Below are 8,489 nucleotides of genomic sequence, written 5' to 3' on the forward strand. Positions count from 1 at the left end.
GATGCTTTAAACAGGTTAATGTTGCTTCTCTCTTCTCTTTGTTGAACTTTGAAATTTAATACCGGTGCGTTCACATTTATATCCTTCAATCAAATTTAGTGAGGTGGTTTATCACCTTACTGGGACTTTGAAGGACAGATTTTTGCATTTGGGGTCTGAACCTGTGGTAGAATGTGATGACCTCAGTGAAACGACTTACTGAAAGACATGAAACAAAGTCATTGTCACTAAGTAGTTTCCTCAAACATAAACTCATGTGAATGCTGCACCATAATTGTGTTTGATTGTGTTTGATTGTTTTGTATTTCTTCTCTGCTCACAGCTCTGTTCAGTGACTCTGGTGTTCTGCATACAAACCACACATCTTGAAGTACCTGCACCACCTACCACCACGGAATCTCTTCCTCTTGCTCATTTTCCTGACCTAGTCACCTGCTCACCGAGCTGCGACTCATCAGTATTTACACCAAGATGAACAGAGAGGAGCTCAGTCATTGCCAGCTGCAGCGGCTGTTTTACATTTCACCTTTTATTTTGCTCCCCACAACTTTGTCATTAAGAAAGCACTGAAAGCACCAAATCTTTGTGGAAAGTTTTGCACTTCTCATCCCTGTTCGCCTCATGAATCTACCTCTGGATAGAACTTTGTGCATCTAGCTGTGATGATGATGATGATGATGATGATGATGAAGGCAGAGCTGCTGTGTCAGATGTTGACAGGTGAAAAGCTATGAAAACCTTGGTAATATCAGCCAAAATGAAGTCAGTGTGCTGCAGTTTCCCAGATGAAATCTGAGGTTTGACTGTATTCATGCACAGATCCTGATATTAAAGGAGCTGTATTTAAGAAATGTATCATATGTCGTCATAAAATGACGCAGACCTCCACTTAGGCTTAAACAATGTGTGTTTTACATGTAGGCACCTGAGATGACTTTGTGGATCTCTATAGAACTTTACCTGCTTATATCTATGACCATCTTATACAACCATGACACAATCCATCCTGATCTGTTAAGATGTGGTTGAGATGTAAACATCTGAACATCTGAACTTGTTAGTACCAATGTTGCATTACAAATTACACTTCTGCCTATTCTAACAGACTGACAGTTTTCTTGAAAATGTAATCTTTTTTGTGATGTCATCAGTGTGTAGATTCTTACCAAATCTAATGGGAACATACTTGAGTGATCTGCCCATCACACACACATGGTGATCTATCACAAACCATAGCCAGGACGTTGCTAACAGAAGGACAAACTTAAGGTAAAAATTCACCATCATCATCATCATCATGTTTTGTTGTTTTGCCTCTGTGTACTGTAAGGCCTACTTATTTACAGTATTATTATTTTATTATTGTATAAAGCATTACGAGTATTAAGCAAAAATAATACATAAAGCATATTGTATAAAGCATTAATGAGTGCTTACAACTAATTATAGTGGCTTACGTTGTTCATAATGTCTTCATTCTGAAAAGATTCAATCCACTTGGAATTTACTATTCCATCATTTATATGAACACCAATCCGAATGACATTATTTTTATTCTGATTACTTTCTGTTGTTTCTGTTGAGTGGTGTGAGTGTAGGTTTTTGTAGCTCCGTCTTTTGGGTTAATGCAGAAATGGATCCTCAAACTACTACAGTACCTGGCAGCCTACAGTCTGTGGGGAGGATGGAGAGGAAGGACATACCGTACATGGTCTGAATTAGACACTGCCATGTTAACAGCATGATTAAAATGTTTGGAGTATTCAATTCAATTCAGTTTGTATAACATACATTATAATCAGGCACTGTACATAGTGTTCCTGTCTTCATTGCATTATGTTGCCAAGGGAAAATAGTCACAAGCACATTCAGCATTGCACAAAAGCATAATCGGTTGTAATATTGCAACTTAAACAACCAGACAATCCTATTTGTTGGACTTTGATGATGCAGCAATGACGTATGGTATAATAAAGTGTGTGTGTGTGTGTGTGTGTGTGTGTGTGAGACCAGTGGTGCAACTGCCTCTGGAAACTTGCATAGTAATACAATACACACAAGAGGCTGTAATTATCACTATAAAATATGTATTCAGCACTGAACCACTGTTTCCCTGGGTCAACCCCAGACACTCTCATTTATATGCAGACAACTACTTTCTTGCTATTTTGCTGCAGCTTTCCCCCTTTGAATCAACTTTAAAAAAATAATTCATGCTCTTTGACTCTGTGACGTCGTGGTTGAGTCACTCTCGGGCTGCTTGACTTCATGAATGCAGAGTTCAACAATTTCCTGCGCTCCAAATATGTCATAACCAAAAACACCGGGGAGTCTCCATCACATCCGTCTCCCGCACAGGAGTCAACCAAACTTTAGGGAAGCTTTGTAAATGTGTCACTGGTTCTACCAGAGAAACAGGGAGAATACATGATGACATGTGATCGTACAAAAGATCAGTCAGATCTGTGCTTGTGTTCACACTTTTTGAGGTTCTCAAATTAAAGATCCCGTATGCTCAGACTAGACGAGTCGACTGTGCAGCTGTGAAATCTCAAGCGTGTGTCTGCAGCCTTTAGTTTATAATACAAAGATACTGCAAAATAAATAAGCACCAAAGTTTGTCTGTGCGTCTGCGTTGTGCGTCTGTGTCACCCACGACGACAGATACAAAATGATGTTTTTAGATTTTAAACCCACAGTATAATATTAGCATGTACACCACAAGGTTTACTTTATAACGATAACTTGTCCTTTTGATTGTCGCCAAAAAAACAAAACAAACACACACCCAACCCTGGAACTGTAGACTTACACCACCAAATACCCGATTTTAAAAAATGTCTGATCTGTCTGGTCTGAGACCAGAGTGGGAGGGAGGAGGAGAGCGAGTGCAGAGCAGTGAGAGGGTGTGGTCTGGGGTGTGGTCTGAGAGTGAAAGTCTGGGACAAACCTACATATTCTGAAATGCTTCAGCGATCAGCTTCTTACTTAGTTGTATTCTAATGCACATAGTTGTTGCCAGAGTGGAGCCACGATGATGTTGTAGAAGATGCTATTGCGGTTTCCATCGCTTTTTTTTTCCATCGCTTTCAACTCCAACCGCAGCTAATTCGTCATCTGACAAAAGCCCATGGGCTCCAAGACTGATCTGAGAGCTGTGTGTATGTCACGATGTATTCAAGTGTGTTTTGTACATTTAATGCCTCGGAAAATTTCAGAAAAAGAAGAAAAAAAACTCATTCTACTCAAATCCATGAGTATGAATCTTTCTGCCATGAACTTCTTTCCCTTTTACAGTGTCACAAATAGAAGGATTTTCTTTTTTTTCACATAAACATTTGGGAGTAATGCAGCTGAACCCTGAATAATGTTCATCTGCTAAAGGACAAAATAGGAAATTAAAATTAACAAATTCTTCTATTGGTGTTTACGTGTGAGACCATGAGTGCTGCATGAGTATTGTGTTTGACCACTAATTTAACACAACACATTTGTAAGTCAAAGAGACTTGAACTTGTGTTCTCATATTGTAATATTTAGTTCAATGTGCATGTGATGGTCTCTTGTCAGAACTTTGTCTGTTGTGATGCAAGAAAACATAATCATCATCATATAGAGAAGTTATAGATATGGAAAAACCTTTCGACATAATTACAAGCAGAGAATTTGTGCACTGTTTGCTAGATTCTGAAAACCTCAACGGTGATTGACAGTCATAAACACCTACATACATAAAGTGGAGTTCAAAGGGGTTCATTTGCATCCACAACAAGATGGTTTTTGACAATTTCACAGCTGCTCACTGTGGGAAACTTTCTCGAGATAATGATGCTCCCTGACAGATTTGGTGCAATCAAACTTGTTTCTGCAGTTTTTTCATTGCACATACTCCACCTTAACAAAGCAATCTTCAAACATAGCAAATGACAAGGTGTGCAACTGTAGCAGAAATCCTCTGCGTCCAAGTGGTGGGATCGCCATGAGTGAACAGCTCATGTAAGAGGCAGCACTTTAAAAATGTGGAACTATGTCACAAATGACCCAGTGGAGGAACAATATTGTGGTGAAGTGTGAAGTATCAGATTACCTTTCCAAAGACCAGCCCTCACAGACGGATGAAGCTCTCAGCAGGACCTCTTAAGTTGTCTAAAGGGAGAATGAAAAGCAGGCAGAAAGGCTGAGGGTGTTTTTTGTTAACTATCATCTTGAACTTTCAAAGCTCCCCCGAGATCTACCAACTCTTTTTTTGTCTCGTGTATGTGTGAAAAGCTCAAAGTTCCCTTGGAGGAAGCTCCACTGTTGACTTTTTTAATGTTTGAATGCATATGCATTGCCTGTTAGCCTTGGTGAACCTGGCTCAATCTGCCAGAGATTTGCTTTTGCTCTCCAAACACATCTGGCAAGCAAGGTTCCCATGGGGCCTTGAAATCCTTCAAGGTTTGTGAATATGAAAAAAAAAAATTTCAAGGCCTTTGAAAAAGTTTCATCCTAAATAGACATTGACCATTGTGCCAAGTGCTTGAATTTTGTTTATATTTAGGTAAATGTCTCCCTACACTGATGTGCCCTTGTTTGTTATGACAATTCAATGTTATGACAAGTTATGAAAAAAATGATATTTTCCAATCAATTCCACAGAATTGTATGTAAGAAATACGTCTTGTGCAAAAGTTTAAAGAGTCAAATGGAATGTCAGTGATTCATAGTGTTTCATCCGGGAGGAGAACCTCGGCCTCACCCCAACAACACTGGCATTGTTGTTCTCTTGATCATTATTCCAACCACATGTGGTCTGAATGTTGATGCTGCTCAGTGTTAATGTTTTGAAGTAGTGCACTTTACCTCAAAGGGGTAGTGTGATAAAATAACACTGGATAGATGTGGCTGTTATACGCAAATAAATACCTTTGGGGGTAAAAAGCAACTATGTTTGCTGAGATTATATTGCTCTAATGATAAACTAAAAATACAGTGGGCTGTGGAATATTGTATTATAAACACAGTAAATACAGTAAAGAGACAATTTCATGTTTTATGAAGACACAATTGCTGCTTGTCAGCTATTATGACAAAAAAAGAGATATTGAAACAAATACAGCAATAAGGCTGGTTTTATTTTGAAAATCTTTTTTTTCCTGTTCTCCAAAAGAGCCAACAATGCAGAACTAGCCATTTAGAACAAATACAATAATGTAAAGTACAATGAAAAGAGTTACATTGGTGAGAGAAGGTTTTTTTTTATAGCTAAGAGCAAAACAGTGAATGTAGGAAGATTTTAATTTGTGAGGTGTAGCATTGAGGGAGTTTGTAATGTCTGTGTTGTTTTTACAGGGTAGAATTATGTGAATTCAACTACTGCTACTAAAATGTCTTCATATGTATCGTGCTTGTGTAAAACAGAGACTGAATCATCACCTGTTGTTCTAATCTTGACAAAAGTATGACGTCCTACATTCTGTCTAAATGTCTCAATTAGCAATTATTCCATAAACTACCGCTGTGGTTTAAGCAGAAAGATAGAAAGAAATGACAACACTTGACTTTTCTTCACACCCTGTGATATTGCTGTGTAACTGCAGAATAAGTAGCTTCTCACTCCAATCCAACCGAGTCTCCAGATTGCAATCCTTTTCCAAACACACCCAGGCAAATCGACAGCACAATTGATTTCCTAATTAATGTCCTTGCCCACCTACTCCTGCTCAAGCCTAGAGACATCATTTCCTTGTGAGCATGATCAATAGCTGCATCAACATAAATACAGGCTGGAGGAAAATAAATTATGTTAAGCCGGAACACTGAGGCCAAAAATCTAAGTAATAGCCTTATTTTATTTTTTTTAAACTAAAACAAAAAACAAACAAACAAAAAAACCTGTTTGCAGCCATAATTAGTTTATTTCTATTTTAATTGAGTTACTTCCACCGTGTCCGAGTGTATACACAAGTGTATAAAGCAAAAGAAGAAAAACAGTGCAGATGAATATAGAACACAAACAATGAAAGGTCTGTAAGTTACATTCAAGAGTCCTTTGCATAATATTTGATGTTAAATTAGCGTATCCTGATAATTAATTGCTCTAAGACAAAAACAAAGAAAACAAACTCATTTGATATAAGCAATCAGCTGCAAAGCAAAGAGAAGAAGCACACTCATTCCCAAACGTCACATTGGAACATGGTGGTGGAGGCGTTACCTCAGTGCTGGACTGCTGACCTCAAACTAGCTTTTATAACGATGAGCAGAGATAAAATATGTATATGCCGTCATCTAATTTTAGCTTCTTGCTCTTCTATCATCACTTTTCAGGTTTTGTGCCTAAAAAAAATCCTCATCATCATTATCCTCTGAATATCATTTAAAGAACGCGTCAGACAGACGTGAGAGTGTGAGATCTGGTCCAGTGCTGTATGAGCGACACATAAAGTCATCGGCTGGGGGCGTGGCTCGACTCGTACCTCCTCACAGCACGACTGCGTGAAACTGCCACGACAACACACACACACAAACTAGTGACGAGTAAAGCAGTTATTTTCAGTGAATCTTTAGATTTCAGTTCATTATAGTACTTCCTGCCACAGTCAGTGAACTGAAATAAGGCACAAAGGGTTGTGATGCGGCTCACGGTCGCTAAATACACCAGACTCCTCCTCCATATTGTGATTTTAGACATTTCCTTTCTAAACGTAGGATATTAATGCATGTTTGCTGGATTTTAAAGTCTTTTTAACTGATCTACTTTTCGACATTGTTTGGTTTGACTTCTGTGTCGGACAGGTGCCCATGCAGTCCATTGCAGGGCCAATTCACCATTAACTCTCACATTTATATATATATACTCATATCATCCCACTTTTACATACTTATTCTGACTGTAGCAGTATGAGTGATCTTGTTTTACTTTCCTCCCTCGCTCATTTGTGTGTATATTGGTTGCCATGGTTTCAGTTCCGGTAATTATCCACTCTCCCCGGGTTAGAGGTCACATCCCCGGCCGACAGGTATGTCCGCACGTTGTTTCTCTTCGCTGGTCGTTTAGTTTAGTCATGATGCTCCAGGCCTTGGTGTTGTGTTGTCGGGCGCCTGGTTGTGTGCTGCTCCGTGCTCCGCTCCGTGCTCCCTGTGCGCGCTGCTGTGGTTCTGTCGGCGGGTGTAAGTGTCATCTCTCTCTGGTCGCTGGTTGGTGCTGCTAGGTGGCTAATGCTAGCGTGGACTCAGGTAAATGCCGACGGCTGCCTCGAGCCCTTCAACTCTTCCTCCTCTCGTGAGTGTGAGGGTCTGTTGCTGCTAAACATATATACTTATATATATATATATATATATATATATATATATATATGTATATATATGTATATATATATATATATATATATATATATGTATATATATGTATATATATATATATATATATGTATATGTGTGTATATATATATGTATATATATGTATATATATATATATATATATGTATATGTGTGTATATATATATATATATATATATATATATATATATATATATATATATATATATATATATATATATATATGTATATATATATGTATGTATGTATGTATATGTGTGTATATGTATGTATGGAGTGAATGAGTGACTGTGAAAGTGTTATTCATTCCCATTATTTGTGTGTAATGTGTCTGGGTTAAGCAGGATTTTGCTTCTATAATTGCTTCTATAATTTTATATAGTTAATTCAGAGATGTTGTCTTGTAATTTAGGTAATTGTGTTTGTTTTGGTTTTCTTTCATTTTCAGTGGTTGATATCTGGTTTATTTAGACCTGTGACCTGCCCATGTTTATAGTTTAGTTAGGCTTGGAGTCGTCTTTTTCTTCTGTTTTGAATGTAACGCCACTAATTTGTTTATCCTCCCCTTCTCAGTTGCTGGTGATCTGGTGGTGGCATCCTCCCGTCTTGTCTTGCTGTGTCCCTGGGAGCGGGTTTTTCATCACTGAGAGTGTCTGCCACGTGTGCTTGGGGATTTTGTGGTGATTTCTTTGGTGGATCCCTTCCCTGCCCTAGCCTTCGTCCATCCACTTTGGCCTAAGCCCTGATTAGGTTTTCCCCCTTTTTGTTGGTATGAATGAGTTTTATTGAGATTTTAGAATGAATGTTTAATAAAAATTTCATGTTAACTTGGAACCACGTCTCCTGCCCCCTGAGTGACCTGAACCTGTGCCTTGTGTCCAACAGTAATTCCCTGGGTCACATTCCCAGAGTGACGTTGTCAAGCTTTCAATATTAGTTTGCTACCTTATCACCTGCTACGCTCGCCACATAAACACACACAAACTGAGCCAACCAGAAGGTTGCGGGTTGTATTCCTGGCTCTGCTAGTGTACATCCTGATGTAGGTGGCCACGTAGCGAGTGGGAGTGAGTGGGTGACAGAACTGTAGTGTAAATGGCCATCAAGCTAGGAAATGTGCTATATAAATATAGACAATAGCTCATATCCAGAAACTTTTATTACCAGGA

The 8,489-nt window shown here is 38.6% G+C and overlaps 1 long non-coding RNA gene across 1 annotated transcript; it reads left to right on the forward strand.

Moving 5' to 3' along the window:
- Positions 1 to 6,987: 6,987 nt before the first annotated feature.
- On the forward strand, positions 6,988 to 8,154 carry LOC131468872 (uncharacterized). The gene is made up of 2 exons (XR_009241748.1): positions 6,988 to 7,218; positions 7,894 to 8,154. It is a non-coding gene; the product is annotated as an uncharacterized LOC131468872 (long non-coding RNA).
- Positions 8,155 to 8,489: the final 335 nt, after the last annotated feature.

The sequence above is a fragment of the Solea solea genome, chromosome 1, assembly GCF_958295425.1.
Source record: "Solea solea chromosome 1, fSolSol10.1, whole genome shotgun sequence".
NCBI lineage: Eukaryota > Metazoa > Chordata > Actinopteri > Pleuronectiformes > Soleidae > Solea > Solea solea.